The sequence below is a fragment of the Rhinopithecus bieti genome, unplaced genomic scaffold, assembly GCF_001698545.2.
Source record: "Rhinopithecus bieti isolate Rb0 unplaced genomic scaffold, ASM169854v2 scaffold_1014, whole genome shotgun sequence".
Taxonomy (NCBI): Eukaryota; Metazoa; Chordata; class Mammalia; order Primates; family Cercopithecidae; genus Rhinopithecus; species Rhinopithecus bieti.
In genome coordinates, this window is record NW_016803499.1 from 895,729 (window position 1) to 913,835 (window position 18,107).

General features: G+C 39.0%; 1 protein-coding gene and 1 long non-coding RNA gene across 3 annotated transcripts in view; one reads left to right on the plus strand and one right to left on the minus strand.

Annotated features, from left to right (window-relative positions):
• Window positions 1–18,107, plus strand: part of MICU2 (mitochondrial calcium uptake 2) — a 120,777-nt gene that overhangs the window by 10,606 nt on the left and 92,064 nt on the right. The gene's annotated exons all lie outside the window — the stretch shown is intronic.
• The window catches only part of LOC108538299 (uncharacterized), a 12,181-nt gene continuing 1,284 nt past the window's right edge, over window positions 7,211–18,107 (minus strand). Inside the window, exons 2-3 of the long non-coding RNA XR_001888041.1 lie at window positions 15,170–15,278; window positions 7,211–7,684 (exon numbers count right to left, since the gene is read on the minus strand). This is a non-coding gene — a long non-coding RNA (uncharacterized LOC108538299). The remainder of the gene's footprint in view (window positions 7,685–15,169; window positions 15,279–18,107) is intronic.

Consider the following 18,107-nt stretch of genomic DNA (forward strand, 5'->3'; position numbering starts at 1 on the left):
ATTTACATTTAAGGTTAGTATTGTTACGTGTGAATTTGATCCTATCATCATGATGCTATTTAGTTATTTTGCACACTAGTTGATGCAGTTTCTTTTTTTTTTTTTTTTTTTTTTTTGAGACAGAGTCTCGCTCTGTCGCTCGGGCTGGAGTGCAGTGGCCGGATCTCAGCTCACTGCAAGCTCCGCCTCCCGGGTTTACGCCATTCTCCTGCCTCAGCCTCCCGAGTAGCTGGGACTACAGGCGCCCGCCACCTTGCCCGGCTAGTTTTTTGTATTTTTTAGTAGAGACGGGGTTTCACAGTGTTAGCCAGGATGGTCTCAATCTCCTGACCTCGTGATCCACCCGCCTCGGCCTCCCAAAGTGCTGGGATTACAGGCTTGAGCCACCGTGCCCGGCCGATGCAGTTTCTTTGTAGTGTCATTGACCTTTATATTTTCATGTGTTTTTGCAGTGGCTGTTATCAGTTCTTCTCTTCCATATTTATTGCTTCTTTTTGTTTGTTTTGTGTTTTGTGTCTTTTGAGACAGAGTCTCGCCTTGTTGCCAGGCTAGAGTGCAGTGGTGCAATCTTGGCTCAATGCAACCTCCACCTCCAGGGTTCAAGCAGTCCTCCTGCCTCAGCCTCCTGAGTAGCTGGGACTACCGGCGTGTGCCACCACATCTAGCTAATTTTTTGTATTTTTAGTAGACATAGGGTTTCACCATGTTGGCCAGGATGGTCTCGATTTGTTGACCTTGGGATCTGCCTGCCTTGGGCTCCCAGAGTGCTGGGATTACAGGCGTGAGCCACCACTCCTGGCCAATTATTATTTTCTAATCTTTTAGCGTTTTCAGTTCCTGGGTGTGAAGAATAAGAAATAGAAACATGTTTTAATGGATGTTTTATTTTGTTTAAATTTTGAAAGTGGCCACAAAGAGAAGATTTATTTTTAATATATTTGATATCATGCTTCTTTTAGGAGATCTTGCAGGGCAGGCCTGGTGGTAACGAAATCACTCAACATTTGCTTGTCTGGAAAGGATTTTATTTCTCCTTCGCTTATGGAGCTTACTTTGGCCAAATATGGAATTCTGGGTTGAAAATTATTTTAAGAATGTTGAATATTGTCCCTCAGTCTCTTCTGGCTTGTAGAGTTTCTGCTGAGAGTTCCACTGATAGTCTGATGGGCTTCCCTTTGCAGGTGACTTCGCCTTTCTCTCTGGCTGCCCTTAGCAGTTTTTCCTTAATTTCTACCTTGTAGAATATGATGATTATGTGTCTTGGGGTTGGTTGATCTTCTCATGGAGTATCTTAATGGTGTTCTCTGTATTTCCTGAATCTGCATGTTGGCCTGTCTTGCTAGTGTTATATATAAAGTTTTGGTGCTGCAAAAGAAATAGCGCTCAAATATAAAATTTTCTTTTAATTCTCAGCAAGGCAAGGTACTTCTATAGAAGGGTGTGCTCTTACAGATGGAGCAATGGTGAGCACACACTTGGACAAGGGAGGGGAAGGGATTCTTATTCCTGAGGCATGTGGCCCCTGCTGCTGTGTTGTTCCCCTGTTGGCTAGGGTTAGAGGGCACAGGCTAAACTAATTTCAATTGGTTAATTTAAAGAAAGTGACGGGGTGAGTGGTTTGGCGGGAAGAGTAGTTATGGCAGAGCAGGTAATGAGAATCATGAATCAGGGTGGAGTAGGTAATTGGAATGAGTCAGGGTAGAGCAGGTAATCGGATTGAGTCAGGGTAGAGCAGGTAATCGAAAAGGTTGCTTTATGAAGAACTTCAGTTTAAAAGTAGAAGTCAAAGAATTGAACATACGTATCAATTCTTTGAAAAGAAATTTAGAACTCATATCTACCAGCCCCTCCCCTTATATTTCCTTACAGCTTTCTTTTCAAACTTTTTAAACATGTCTTGGCTTAGTTGTTTTGCTTGATTTTCCAAAAGAAGAAGCTTCGCTGGATAAGGTGGAGGATAGTTAAGGGAGGTTTTAGTAAATGCCGTTTTTTATGAGCCTCTGCATCAACCTACGGATGCATGGTGTGACACAGCACCTGACAAGAATAAGTACACCCATTAATGGCTGTGGGGGAAGTAAGAATTGAGGCTATCATTCCTTTCCATTTATGAAACCACTTTTCTAGCCATCCCGTAAAGGGGTCATTTACCCCGAGTTGCTGGCTAACTCATTGGACAGAGCAGTCAGACCTTGCAATGCCTTTGTTATAGTTCCATTAGGGGCAGTGTTGTTTGGGATGAAGGTGTAACGTTGAGTTTTAATCATCATGCAAACTCCTCCTCTTTTTGCTGATATCATGTCTAAGGCTATCTGATTTTCCGAAGCCATCTGGCTAGTAGCCCTTAATTGTTCAGCTATTCCTTTAATAGCATTTTTAGTGTAGTTAATAAATTGCTGTTGGTTGTAGTAGATGTGGGTTATCTAATCTACATTTTTATTGTTACCTATCAAATAGTGACGTAAATCCTGCAGCTATTTGATTTTGGGCTTTAAATTGATCTGGAATTCCCTGTGGGATTCTCATTGTGTCTAAATAGATCTGAGAGTCTAAAGACCCATAAGGGGCTTCTCTCGCTTTACGATGTCTTTTTTTTCCTTCCTCTGGTTGATGAAATGCCAGGGTGAAAGGGATAGCCAGCTGGACTAAAGCACAAGTGCCACTCCAGTTATTCAGCAGAGTGCCCAGTAAAGGTCCACCACAGTTCTACCACACATCCGCTCAGGGATGAACAAGGGCTGACTGATTGATAAGCTCTTGAAAATTCTTAAGTTCACGGCATCCCTTCAAGTCTCCAAGGAATGCTAAGTTTCCTCCCTGTTCACGAAGTGAACTTAGTGTTGGGAGATGGAAGCTGGAGGGCCCTTGGGGGCTCAACCGCAGGGTGCCGGACTTTGGGATATAGCAGAGAGAGAGCTTGGCATGACTTATTACTCCCGGCTGTAGAATCCTGGAAAAGAACTACCATGCAGCCTACACCTGGTCAACTGGAGGACCACCTTAGTGGAAAGGGGACAATTTGGGCCTCTGACCTGCCATGTGCACAAGCATAACAATTGCTTTTGTTTAACGTGTGGATGGAATATTTGATCCATTCCAATCAGACATTTGTATCTTGGTATCCTGTTTTAATTGCCAAAGTTTGTTTTAAGTCTTTAACTTCTGTGATCCTCTAGTAAAATGAATGTATGGTTTTAGGAAATTACAAAAACCGGTTGGGGCAGTCCATCCTTGCTCTTTAGTGGTCCACAAAACGTTGGACCAACTACGGCATAAAAGCTCTACATCGGGGGGCAAGACTCCTGTTTGACACTGGGGTCTGTATTGAAATGCTGAATTTGATATTATTTACTTCATAAAATTTAAGTTGGATGTCTTTTATGTTCAGAGAAAGCAGAATGCCTCCACCTGTGCAGTTCAAAGTCTGACTTCTTTGAATCTATCAAAAAAGAAAAATCAAGATTCAGTATTCACTGAAATTTCATTTACTTTAAGTGCACATTTAGTGTTCAGTATCTTATAACTACCATTCTAAAGTACTTATACCTAAGTATTTAGATTTTATTCATCATTTTACTAAAACTTACTATAGTCTTTAATTCATGATAGGTACTAATAAATAACTGTTAAGTGAATAAGTGAGTGGATGAATGAATGTTGAGTGTCCAGCTAAAGCTGTGCTTAAAATGGCTACATTCAGTTCAAAATCAGCATGCTTTTCCTCCGATCTACAGTCCATTCATATTGTTCCTATACCCACTTGCATTTGCAGTTTTAAAGCATTTTCACCTATCACTGAGCAGTGGCTACTCTAGAATGTTCCTTAATTTAGGTTTGGTTGATGTTTCCTCATGATTCTTGCACTTTTTTCACAAATGCCACTAAAGCCATGCTGTGCTCTTTTCAACGCGTCGTATTAGGAGGTACACAAATCAGATTTCTACTGGTGATAATTACAATTACTTTTATCATTTGGTAAGAAGACATCTGCCAGGTTTCTTCATTAAAAATTTAATAAGTACTTTAGGCTCATTAATAAGTATTTTGAGGGGAGATAATTTTGTGGCTTCATAAGGCTTTGTCGTCTCCAGTGTTTACTCATTTATTAATTGATTTATATATACGGACTCATGGATTCCCATTTTACTCAGAGTTTCCATTTACTTTGATACTCAGTCGCCCCATATGTAACCAGTCTCCTGAAAGCCGGTGCTTTGAATACTTGGTTCTCTCCTGCCCTCGTCCCTGGCAAAGGGGAGGAAGGAAGAGAGGGTGCAGCCAAGTCTTGCTTAACCCATCTGAGAGAGGAGAGCTTTTAGCTTTGATGTACAGAATGGCAGTGAATTTTCCTAGGATATAGTAGATGATACTCTCTGAAATGTCAGACGAATAATGTTAATAATGGGAAAGGGAAGAAGACGCCTGGAAGAGCAGCTTCTAGGAAAAGAAAATGAAGCATCTTTTCTCACCAACTTTAATGCGTCATTTTTATATACTATATTTAAATGTTTGTATATATATGCTGACCTTGGTACTGGAAAGATTTAAAGTGACTTAGAAAAATGCTGCTGCAAGTTAGAATTTTAAATGGAGAGAAAAATGAGAGTAAGAAACATAAGCCATAAAGAAGACTAAAATAGATGCTGTAACACACCAGGTGTGTTGGCTCCTGCCTATAATCCCAGTGCTTTGGAGGCTGAGGCGGGAGGATTCCTTGACCAGGAGTTTGAGGCCAGCCTGGGCAATACAGCAAGACCTCGTCTCTACAAAAAAATAGAAAAAAAAAAAGGCCAGAATTGGTGGTGCACGTCTGTAGTCCCAGCTCTTTGGGAGGCTAAGGTGGAAGGATATCTTGAGCCTGGGAGCCTGAGGCTTCAATGAACCATGATCACACCACTACAATCCAGCCTGGATGGCGGAGCAAGACCCTATCTTTAAAACAAACAAACAAACAAACAAAAGACACAAGTAGAAAAGTTGGATTTTCATAGCAGCAAGGATATTTTTTCCGTTGCAACAGGAATGAAAACAGAGGGTATGGTAAATCCTAGAAGCTGATTATAGACTAATTCCACATTTTCCTTCTGGTCAAAAAAGGCTTAAAAAAAAAAAAACTGATGTTGAACTGCTCTGGAAAAATAAAGAAGTAGATTCAGGGATCTGTAATTGTCAGAGGGATCTGTAATCTGCTACTGGAGCGGGTAACCCAGATGGTTAGGGGGAGAGGGAATAGTTTACAAAGCTGTGAAACTGAACCATGAGAGCTGAGATGCAACAATTTTGATGAATATAGGACCAATTGCCACAGACTTCTAATGGCTTCCTTCTAGTGAGTCAGCTAATTGGGGTTTTTTAATGTTGCTGTAAAGTATTATCTAAAAAATGTTTTTTTATAAACCTTGGTATTTGACTTTAATACAAGTAATATATTGGGCATTAAATTTAAAAATTGTTAAAATTCTAAAATGAGAATACCAGGTGGTTTGCTTTTGGTATTATGTAAATTCATATTTTGAACTCATTTTTTATTTTGTGAGTACAATCTGACTAAAAGAGATGGTTACAAATTTTAAATAAAAGCAAGAAATGTGGACCATTATGTTTAAATAAGCAAAACTATATTATAACTTAGAAAGTGAATTTGCAGTTTCATTAGATGTAGAATCTCTTTTTCTATTGCATGTCAGTGAATATTTTAAACACTCAATGTAGTTAATAAGATGAATCTATTTTAATTTGCTCTAAGAGCCATAATCATAAAATTAAATTGGCTTTCTTTTATTTCAAGCTGTCTGACCATAGATTTGTGGTGATTATTTTTGTGAAAAAGAAAAAAAAATGCTAATAGGACATTAACAATAGGTAAAACTGGAACTTATTGGAGTATACCGTTAGTATATTTGTGTGCAGTGCATTGATTTAATAACAGTACATGTAAAATTGATACGCCAAGAGCAGTAAACTTTATAGCAACATGCAGAAGTTTAATAACGGTGAAACATTGTAATCCCAGTGAAGACTAAAGCTTTCTTGCAACAGTAAAGGAAGAACGCAAAGAAGTTTTTATACTTTATTGCCTCAGGTAAAAAATGTCTGTAGAAAGAGGTAAGTGATGACAAAGCTTTGATGTTAATAAACCCAAATGGAAGTCAAAAATCAAAGTGTGTAAATGGCTACATTATGAAAAGAGAGATGACAAAGTTATACCCTGTAATTAGATGTAATTTGTGCTTTTGGCATAGCTGTTTGTCCTGCATGAATGAGAGGTTGTCTTACTTTCCTTCCTTGTATAATAGGACAGTAGTTAACGATCCTGCTGTAAATCTGTGGAGTGACTTTTCTGGGGGAAAGAACAACAAATTGTAATATCAAAGCAAAGTATATTTAACCTTTTCTTTTGCATTTATATTGTTTAGTGGAATCCAAGTAAATATTACTGTTTGTTCTTGTTCTATAAACCATGTGTTTTAGTAGCTAATATATACAAATTCTGCTTCTGTTACTGTGAATTTTGGAGTTTTATTAATTACAACAGTGCATAAACATACCAAAAGCCACTAATAGTAGCAGTATATGAATCTAAATGTTTTATTTATAGTTTAAAAATCAGTAAATATTTGGTAGAGTTACTTAGCAGTAAATATATTCTCTCAATAACTCTTCATAAATAACATTATTAAATGTTTTCAGAGTATAAGTAATTTCAATATAAAAATAATATTTAATGAATCATATTTTTTAAGTATAGCCTGGCCTTAAAATCCTCATAGACATCTGTGAAACCTACATAGATATGTGGTTCCATAGATAGTTCCATAGATATTTCTAAGGAAATAAGGTGTTATAAAATCTTAAATTTATCCACATGGATATCATTTGTTTTGTGTGTTATGTACTAGAAACTTGATACCTTAAGATCGCAGGCATCTTTGTCCTCAGTCCCTCATCACTTAGCTGTATGTACCCTGCTCACTGCCACCTCCGCCTCCCAAGCCATTCTCCTGCCTCTCAGCCTCCCAAATAGCTGGGACTACAGGTGCCCACCACCACACCCGGCTAATTTTCTGTATTTTTAGTAGAGATAGAGTTTCACCATGTTAGCCAGGGTGGTCTCTGTCTCCTGACCTCATGATCCACCTGCCTCGGCCTCCCAAACTGCTGGGATTACAGGCGTGAGCCACCACTCCTGGCCAATGCAAACCATTTTTAAAATTAGGCAAGATGAACCTTAAATATGAAAGCACAATGTGTTTCCACAAACTGTTCCAGATATTTCAAAGGAAAATATGGATAATGCAGCATATCTACTGTTGGGAATTACATCATTTTTCTCATTCACTAGTATATACAATTAGACGATTATATACAGTAAGAAGCTATAAATGGGTTGATTTCTGCATTTCTTGAACGTCAGGAGATTAAATCACACTGTTGAGTGTTTTACGGACAAAACCTTTTTCATTTTAACTTGGTCATAATTGCCCAATTAAGAAACCAGCTCGAATCAGCACATTTTCAGTATAGCTCTGCCTCCATTCAGACCCAGTCCTGGGAAGTTCTGGAATGCTTGGAATGCTCCAGGATTGAATTCCAGGTCAGAGAACTGCTCTTTCGGTGATGGTGGTAGTACTGCTTTGACTGTTGCTTTAGCGGGAGCCTGGTGAATGGAGCTGTGACTGCCCTACTGCAAAGAAAAAACAGGAAACAGCTGAGCACTTCCCAAAGGCTCATTTAATTATCGGATGATAACTGATCCAGCTGCCTACATATGTTGACGTATATATGGAAGACTTACCTGTTCTAGTAGTTCCTAATCTCAGACATACGAAGTGTAAGATACTTTAATGGCAAGCCAGAAAATAATGATTATGAGGAAGCATTGGGGTTTAACCAGGAAACCATTGCAATACCAAGAGGACAATCAGTAGCGTATGTAGTAGTGTATGTTACAGAGACACACTTTCAATTGTTAAACCTAATACTGATCACTTTTTATCAGTGATTGAAGCATGTTTATTTATTTAATACTGCAACTTTTTTTTGTTTTGTTTTCTACTTATAGAGACAAGGTCTCGCTCTGTCACCCCAGCATAGTGTTGCGATCATAGCTCAAGGCAAACTCCTAGACCCATGCAGGCCTCCCTCCTCAGTCTCTTGAGTAGCTAGGACAGGCATGAATGAGCTAGTTCAGCCTTTTTGTTTTTAAACTAGTACTTTGTATTTCATTAGTAGACTTGACCATTAGGCAGTGCTTAAATCCATCTTAAATTATAGTCATGAAAAGATTGCTTCCTGAAACACTGAAGAAATTGTTATAAATGAAGTTTCGGTGCCGCAAAAGAAATAGCACTCGAAAATAAACTTTTCTTTTTAATTCTCAGCGAGGCAATGTACTTCTATAGAAGAGCGCGCCCTTACAGACAGAGCAAGGGTGAGCGCACACCTGGACAAGGAAGGGGAAGGGGTTCTTATCCCTGACGCATGTGGCCCCTGCTGCTGTGTTCTTCCCCTATTGGCTAGGGTTAGACCGCACAGGCTAAACTAATTCCCATTGGCTGATTTAAAGAGAGTTACGGGGTGAGTGCTTTAGTGGGAAAAATGCTTATGGCAGAGCAGGAAATTGGAATGAGTCAAGGTGGAGCAGGTAATCAAAAAAGGTTGCTTTAGAAATAAGTTTAAAAGTAGAAAGCAAATAATTGAACATACATATTGATTCTTTGAAGAGAAATTTAGAACTCATATCTAACAAAATAATAATATGATTACTGAAATTCTTGGATATATATCAGGAAGGGGCTAGAACTATTGCTTGTTTCTCAATTCTTTTTTAAAATTACTTACGTTGACTTTTTTTCTTATTGAAATACGTGTATATTATAGAAAATTAGGGAAAAGTCAAAAGGAAACTTGTAAAACCATCCTTTTCCTATGATGACTTGAGAAGACTAGTTACTGTTAAAGTTTTGGCTGTTGTATCTTGAGTAGATAGATTTTTTATTAGAAATAAAGCTATTGGTGCTGAAGCTGAGAAATGATTATTGTAGTTCCACATCATTAGAGGGAAAGTGAGGTGTCCAGGCCCTTTCGGAGACTAGCCCTTGCCCCTGTCTCCTTGCTCTCCAGTGTCTTGTCACCCATATTTCTCTTCAGTTGTTTCTCTGCTAAAAGCTATAAGTATTGATCATACTTAATGTGATGGCTGCTTTCTTATGTAGAGCAGGGAAGACACCCCGCAGTGGCTTTGGTGCCACATCCAGGAAAAGGTATAGTGAAAACAAAACTCAGAATTATGCAGATACGCATGTAAGGTTTTGTTAAAGACCAAGCTTTTATTCCAAAATTTTGTGTAGCAATGATTTCTTGTAGTTCTTTGCTTTATTCGTGCTAGATAGCAGTTGTGTGTATTCTTTATTTTAATTAATCTGCTTTAGCTGGTGACATTTTTAGATGACCTGGAATTAATAGATTTTACATTTCATACTTAGTCATGTTGGGGAAGCTCTTTTCATTTAAATTTTAAAAGAGACCTTTACTGCTAGATATCAAAAAGGGATTGAGTCAAATATTCATCTCAGCTGTTTAAACTTCATTAACTATATACATTATTCTAACGTGCATACTTAAAATAGGGAAATTTTATTTTGCTAATCATTGTATTTTACCATTTAGCATTCATCTTTGTCATTTTTCCTGAACTTTGAATAGGGTGTGAATCTGATTATGTGTTAAGTTACATACGCTCTTTCCCAAAAAAATGCACATGCATGTTTCACACAGATTTCAGGGAGTTACGAACCCCAGAAGTGTGATTATGTCATGTAAGGTTAAGAACCTCTGCTATAGGCAGAGCAGTGGCTCACACCTGTAATCCCAGCGTTTTGGGAGGCCAAGGTGGGTGGATCACTTGAGGCCAGGAGTTCGAGACCAACCTGGTCAACATGGTGAAACCCTGTCTCTACTAAAAATACAAAAGTTAGCCTGGTGTGGTGGTGCATTCCTGTAATCCCAGCTACTCAAGAGGCTGAGGCACAGGAATTGCTTGAACCCAGGAGGTGGAGGTTGCAGAACCTCTGCTCTAAATTTTCAGGTTACATCCTTGTCCCTTCCTGGTTCTTAATATTTATCCTTCACATTATAAAATGTTTCAAAGGCTAGATCTAAAATTATTTGCCACTTCACTGCTTTGATTATGTCATTGTATTGCTCTGACTTTTACATGCTGTTACCTTCAGATCAGGAACTGATGATGTTTGCCTCTTGCTCTTTACCAGTTCATCTCTTTTGTTCTGACTCTGTACATTCTCTATTCTAACCCAGTTGGCCCTGTTTTACTAGCTTATCCTGTTTACACCCTTATAAATGGATCAGACACCTTTGTTGCCACTAGCCTTCATTGTTCAAGGGAGCTTCTTCAAGTTTATTGGTCCTCCAGCCTGTAAGTGAGTTGGGGTCTTCAAGTTCTCACAGCCTGAGGAGTCTACCCATAATTTCAGGAATACTGGTAATAATATTTGTTACTTACATGAAGTTTTATAAAGTTATAAGTTAAGAGACTATGTAAACAATAGCCCATACATATTTAGAAACTAATTTTAGACTAAAGAGGGTGACAAAATTCATTCGAGTTTTCAAATATTTAAGAGTTACTCTTTTGTACTTCACAAGCAATTCAAGTTTGGAGATTTAGGTTGCCTGGATCATTGTAGAATATCAGGCCCTGTCTGTTCTAGTCTACAAATATCTGCTCCACTGTCTTCCCAAGATCTAACTAGGATTATTCTTGATTATAAAGACACAGGAGTAGATTCGCCAATAAGTTTTAAAAGGGAAAGATTACCCAAATGTTAGTTCTGTCCATGCCTACCCTTAAAAGTATGTATGTAACAGCTTATAAACTACAAGTTTTCACTGGTTTTGTTTCTCCTATAAGATTCCAAAATTCTTGGGGATCAAGGTAAAGATTTTTCTTTAACCTGCACCAAAGAACCTTGTATTTGCTATGGACCTCACTGCTGCCTGGGCAAATGCTAACAATTTTACATAGTATATGATTCGCTGGCATAATTTTATACTGCTTCCTGTGCTTGAGGTTAAGATGTAGCACTCACATTTCTCCATTTGACACCAACTGTTGTAAAAGAAAAATGGGTAGAGGCGGTTGAAGGGAAAAGTGACCCTGATTCTAGTAGTGGTGGCAATTGAAGTAGTAAAGTGAGAAATGGTTTTCTACGTATTTAGTAGTAGTTTTACTTTAGTTATGCTTGGTGCTACTGTAAAGCAAAACAGAAAAATAACCAAAAAACTCCACAAAACTTGTTTGGTTTTTCAGTCGTTATACTGCAGATTCTGCAATGACATTTTTTAGAATCTTCACTGTTAAAGTATCCTCAGATATTACTGAGAGTATGGATTTTTTTTTTTTTCAGTTAATGATGTATTTTATTGGATCATATATTTAATGTATCTGTTTTTTGAGACCATGGATATCTTATGAAATGTTTCAAAAAGAATAAGGTGAAAGTGGAAAGGGAGACTTTGGCAAATTTGTTCTAGATCTTCAATGATTTGCTCTATATTTGTTCATAACTGATATAAAACAGAGCTTTGAGCCGGGCGCGGTGGCTCATGCCTGTAATCCCAGCACTTTGGGAGGCTGAGGCGGGTGGATTGCCTGAGGTCAGGAGTTCAAGACCAGCCTGGCCAACATAGTGAAACCCGTTCTCTATTAAAAAATACAAAAAATTAGCTGAGCGTGGTGGCGGGAGCCTGTAATCCCAGCTACTCAGGAGGCTGAGGCAGGAGAATCTCTTGAACCTGTGAGCCAAGATTGGACCATTGCACTCCAGTCTGGGCAACAAGAATGAAACTCCATCTCAAAACACAAAAAAAGCAGAGCTTTGCTTAAATGATACATTAATTTGCCAGAATATTATATAATCATATCTGTATTACTTTATTTTTGTATTGTGCAATTTATATGTTTATTTACTGGTGATTTAATTTATAAACATGAACAGAAATATGAATTGCATGTGTCTTAGTACCTTTGCTAGTAAACTACCTGTTTTGATATAGTATCTGGCTCATTCTCTGCTGACTTCCTGTAAGTATATTTTATTAGCAGAATTTTATCTTAGAAATATTTCATTACAGTCTGTCAATGTACTCCAAGATGAAGCTGAAAAACGCCACTAAAACCTTAATCAACCATGGTATAAGGCCTGAAATCCATCAAGTCATTCATTCAGATGTACAGAAGGAGAATGTGAAGCAGCTGGTGTAATCCAGTTTCAGAGCACTCTGTTTCTAAGATTCCATGATTTCTGTGCTAAGCAAAAATTAAGGCTGTAACCTTTGGTACAGTTAACGCTGCCACCACCTGTCAGTGGCTTTACCTCTTTCCTCTTGTTACAAAGGCATTTTTGAAATCTAAAGTGATTAGCAATATACAGGAATTTACAGTTAAAGGGAAACAAAAGGCCCCATTTGTGTGTATCTTGAGTGAGGTTGCACATAGCGGAGTATATACCTGGCTATCTAAAGATATTTTAATAAATTATTAATAAGACTTTAAAATACATCAGCATAACCCACTTTTGCATATTGGTTCACAGACTAAAAAAAATTTTTTTTTGAAATGGGATCTCAGTCTGTCACCTAGACTGGAGTCCAGTAGCACAATCATGGCTCACTGGCTCACTGCAGTCTCGACCTCCCAGGCTCAAGTGATCCTCCCACTCCAGCCTCCTAAGTAGCTGGGACCACGGGCATGTGCTACCATGCCTGAGTTAATTTTTTAAATTTTTTGTAGAGATGGGGTCTCCTTGTGTTCCCTAGACTAGTCTTAAACTCCTGGGCTCAAGTAGTCTTCCTGCCTCAGCCTCCCAGAGTGCTGGGATTACAGGCGTAGGCCACCAAGCCCAGCTCTAAAATTATTATTACTATTATTATTATTTTTTTTTTTTTTTGAGACGGAGTCTCACTCTCTCGCTCAGGCTGTAGTGCAATGGCACGATCTCGGCTCACTGCAACCTCCGCCTCCCAGGTTCAAGCCATTCTCCTGCCTCAACCTCCCGAGTAGCTGAGATTACAGGTGCCACCACCATGCCCTGCTAATTTTTTGTATTTTTAGTAGAGATGGGGTTTCACTGTGTTGGGCAGGCTGGTCTCGAACTCCTGACCTCGTGATCCACCCGCCTCAGCCTCCCAAAGTGCTGGGATTACAAGCATGAGCCACCGCGCCTGGAAACCCAGCTCTAAAATTGTTTTTTAAGGACACGTTTTGAGTTTGGAATTGATTCCCATTCATAAAAATCCATGAATGTTACCATGTTAGCTATGCACTAGGCACTGGAGATACAGAATAAAAAAAGATACTTTATATTCTTGAGGACTTCAATGTAGTAAACAGGCAATTTCAGTGCAGGGTTACTAGAGCTTTGATAAAAACTTACTCAGGGTTCTATATGCCCACAAGGGAGGACACCTAACCCAAAGTAGGTACTTCTGGGAGAACTCTTAGAGGAGATAACTATTGGAGTTTTTTTCTTTTAATTAATTTATTTTATTTTATTTTTTTAGAGACAAAATCTGTCACCCAGGCTGGAGTGCAGTAGCACAATTACAGCTCCTGGTTACCTTGAACTTGTGAGCTCAAGTGATCCTCCTCACTCAGCCTCCTCGGTAGCTAGGACTATAGGTGTGTGCCACCACATCTGGTAGTTTTTTTGTTTGTTTGTTTGTTTTTTGAGACAGTCTCGCTGTGTCATCCAGGCTGAAATGCAATGGCATGATCCTGGCTCACTGCAACCTCTGTCTCCTGGGTTCAAGAGATTCTGCCGCCTCAGCCTCCCGAGTAGCTGGGATTACAGGTGCACACCACCACACCCAGCTAATGTTTTTATATTTTTGTAGAGACAGGGTTTTACCATGTTGGCCACTGGTCTTGAGCGCCTGACTTTGTGATCCACCCGCCTCGGCCTCCCAAAGTGCTGAGATTACAGGTGTGAGCCACCACGCCCGGCCTCATCTGGGTAATTTTTTTATTTGTTAAATTTTTGTAGAAACAGGGTCTTGCTATGTTGCCCAGGCTGGTCTACAACTCCGGGCCTGAGCTGATCCTTTTCCCTCAGCCTCTCAAAGTCCTGGGATTATAGACATGAGCCACCAAGCCCAGCCCAAAATTAACTGTTAACAAGTAAGTTAGCCAAATTAAACAGGGAGCTATATTACATGCTTAGCTTTGTAAGGTGTTTAATTAGTCAGAGGCAAGTAAATGATTATTTAATCTGTCTTTTGGAAAGGCTTACTGAAGTTAATAGTTAAGTCAGTCAAGTGAATACTGAAGCTCTAAGGACACCCCAGCAAGTCAAATCTGTTTTAGGAGAATCTTGTTAACAGTGATCAAAACTGAGATTGACATTGAAGAGAGCTAGTACAATATTTGTTTTACACACATTTTGTTTTGTTTTCTGAATTGTACAAAGACCAATTCAGAAAAAATACCATCAATGGAATTTTTTTTAAAAGAAATATAATTTTTTAAGTAAGAAATTTGCAAATCTGCTGAATTCAAACCTTCGTTATTCCATTTACCTGAAAGTTTTAAAATTTTTTGTTCAATTTTTGTTTTGGATAAAATTTCTGTTTGTAGAGCAAAACTCTGTCTCAAAAAAAATCTATTTGTATGCAATCAACATACATTGCAGGGCTTTATAAAAAATAATTCCAGTATTTAAGCAAATTTTGTATAGGGTTGAGGTGGGGCATGAGAGATTTGATGATAGGCAAACTGCTGTCAGTCATGTTCAGCCATGAGCTTTAAGAACCCTCACTGTCAGTTTCCTATAAGCTGGGGAAGCACATGGAGGTGACAGCCATTTGCTGAGTACTGGGATATGGAAGTCTGAATGGGTCACAGAAAATGTGGGAGCAGGGCAAAATACTATATGAATGAATCACTTTTCTACTGCAGTCACAAACTGTAAAATACAGCTACAGACTGCAGCTGTTCCCCAAGAAGGGCTAGAAGGAAGAAGAGAGGGATCCTTTAATCCATCTCCTCTTTGCTTCATACTGTGTCATATATTATAGGATATAATATCCTAAATGTTGTTATCCCTAGTGGTAGCCTCTGTTTATGACTCAGCCCCCCAACAGCACCACTTACTTGAAGGTCTCAGTTTCCAGGAAACCTTTTTGCATGGGTACATAAGATTCCTGAAATTAGAGCTCATATCACAGAAGTTCCTTGTTACTGCTCTGCATCTACTTCTCAGCTGCCCAGAAAAGAGAGACCACAGTCAAGATAAATCAAGATACCAGACCTTTTGCTAATTTTCTATTCAGATTTAATTATATAACATTGAAAAATGTTAGTCTGGTGCATATCTCATTGTGAAAAGTAAGAAATCAAAATGTCATGGTTAAGAAATAATGTGTGAAAAATACTTAAATTTTATCCTTGTGGAACATACACATTTGCTAAATGTGTGTTGTTCCTTTCACACTTCTGCTCTAACATCACCTGTTATGCCTTCCCCTCTAGGGAGTGAGTGCCTCCACCCACCATTTTGTTTCTGTAAGATGTTTGGTCATGGGAGACAGGTTTATTAAATAAGGTGATAAGGTTGAGTAGTTGTAGAAAGAGTTCACAAGTAGTATTTTACCTTCTCCTGTGGAGGAAAATAAATTCAATTCTTAAGAAAAATTTAGTTGTAGTTGCCATGAATGAGATTGATGATACCTTGGTGGGAATATTGAGATTTTAAATTAAGGTCTTTTGAGATTTTTAAATTAAGGTCTTCTGTTTTTTTTTGAGACAGCGTCTCATTCTTTCACTAAGGCTGGAGTGCAGTGGTGCGATCTCGGCTCACTGGAGCCTTGACCTCCGAGGCTCAAGCGATCCGCCCACCTCCACCTCAGCCTCCGAAGTAGCTGGGACCACACGTGTGAGCCAGCATGACCAGCTAATTTGTGTGTTTTTTTGTAGATACGATGTTTTGCCATGTTGCCCAGGCTGGTCTCGAACTCTTGGGCTCAAGGGATCCTCCTGCCTTGGCCTCCCAACATGCTGGGATTACAGGCATAAGCCATCCTACCCGGCCTAGTCTTTTTTTTTTTAATTCAAAACCTAGTTTAAGCTTTTTTAGTTTAAACTTTTTGTTTCGAACAGAAACAGAAATATATGTAGTTATGGTGTACCTCTTGGAAGGTAGTTATGGAAGAAGCAAAAATGAGTACTCTGTTCAGTTACTTAATCAGGAAAGAGAAAGCACTGGAAGGGAAGATGCTTGTTTCTTTACTCATCAGCATCCCTGACAGTGGCCACTCTTCTCCAGATAGAAATCTATGGGGTTAAAAAAAAAATTATGTGTGTATGTGTGTCTGTGTGTGTAAGCATATGCCATTTCATCTTACCATCCTCATCTAAAACAAGCCATGCTAGCTTTCTTCCAGTCTCTGGGACAAAGTCTAGACTAGACCATCATAGATCAGACGATATTTCAGAAGCCAGAGAGAGTAGTTCCCAGAGCTTCCAGGTTTCCCAGGAATGACAGTTGTCTCATTGGCTGTCATTTTGTAGAATGTATTGTGAGGAATAGCTTATGCAGTGAATATGTTTAATTTAGTCTGGCAGTATTTTGTTTCATATACAATAAAATCTCCCTAGTTTAGAACAAAATGGAAAAGTTGTGTCTAATGAAATGAAAATTTCTGATTGTAAACGTTTCTTTAAGAAGGTGAGATAGTCATCCAGTTACACCACAGAAAGTTCAAAGACAACAGAGCAATTTTATATTTTATCCAGATTATTACAAATTCCAAAATAAGAGCCCCAAATGAATAGGTCTCACTATATTTTGGCTAATGCCATGTATATATATTGAAAGCTATAGGGAAGGCCCTTTCTTTTCCCACTTTCTTCCTGAGAAATGTGGAGACCAAAGAATGTTAAACAAAGAACAGAGAACTAACTTTTTCCAATATGTCACTTCATGGATAAAAAGTAGAGACAGAGTGGTGAAGCACCTGTTGCTTTAAAGGCAATAAACTAGTGAAATGTTTTAACAGAAGTCATCAGCTTTCAAAGATCTCTTTTATCCAGTTCACATCACTCATTGCTCTTAATTCCTTTGTCACATTTTTTACTGTATTACAAGTAATCCTTGAAATCCATGGAGCATTTTATATCTAACTAGAACCATGTGGATGGTTCTCATGTGTTCAGTATAGCCCCAAATCCCAGCATTTCTTCTGCTCCTCTTTTTCCATATATTTAGTAGTAGATGCAGGTTTGAGAAGCACATCATGGCAATAGAAGGAATCCATCCCTTCACTCCCACCACTTTCCACCTCAGAAGACTCTAAGTTGCATCTGGGGTAGGGATAGGATGGCAGCCACCAACAGGCCCTCAGCAGCTCTTTGATCCCCACCACTGCATTCCATACCCTTCCTCTCTTCCTGACCAGCGAGTTCCTCAGGCAGCTGCTTCTCCTGCCAGTCCGTCGGTTATTTATATGTAACTGTATACACTGCCAACCGAATAGGTTTGTAGAAGCAACTTAGGAAATCTCTTTCAGATAAAGGTTAAAGTTAATATTTTTTATTCCACTGCTTTTATTTCTCCACATAATATATGAAGGCAATGTGTGCCTTTTCAGAATAATCTTAATTATGTCTAATCCTCTACTGTATGTTTTTTTTTATAATAACTCCTTGGACAACAGTTTTTAAACGGTTGAATCCAGCAATCAAGGCATTATGGTTCTAACTTTATTTACATTTTCTGAGAAACTAAAATGGATCAGTTTCCCCTGGGGTCCTCTAGAATTGTTCATACTTAGTATGCTTACACATAAGGTGGCAGCAGGCCGGGCACGGTGGCTCACGCCTGTAATCCCAGCACTTTGGGAGGCCGAGGCGGGGGGATCACGAGGTCAGGAGATCCAGACCATCCTGGCTAACACGGTGAAACCCCGTCTCTACTAAAAATACAAAAAACTAGCGGGGCGAGGTGGCGGCGCCTGTAGTCCCAGCTACTTGGGAGGCTGAGGCAGGAGAATGGCGTAAACCCGGGAGGCGGAGCTTGCAGTGAGCTGAGATC